The following is a 255-nucleotide window of genomic DNA, read 5'->3' on the forward strand; positions in this document are numbered from 1 at the left end:
CATCAAGTTTATGGCGCCGTTGCCGGGGATTGGTTTTCGATTGACAATTCTCCAATTGGAAGTTAACTAGATTGAGCATTTTTCTTGTTTTGTTAATTTAGTTCAAGTTACTTATTGAATTTTAATTTCTGCACTCTGTTACTTGCTTTCTTTCTTTATGCCTTTAAATTCAAGCAACTAACTCACTGACCCACTAACTATTTGAATTAATTCCTCAACTACTCTAACCATACTCTTCCATTAACCAAGAGTATT

The sequence above is a fragment of the Arachis duranensis genome, chromosome 4, assembly GCF_000817695.3.
Source record: "Arachis duranensis cultivar V14167 chromosome 4, aradu.V14167.gnm2.J7QH, whole genome shotgun sequence".
NCBI lineage: Eukaryota > Viridiplantae > Streptophyta > Magnoliopsida > Fabales > Fabaceae > Arachis > Arachis duranensis.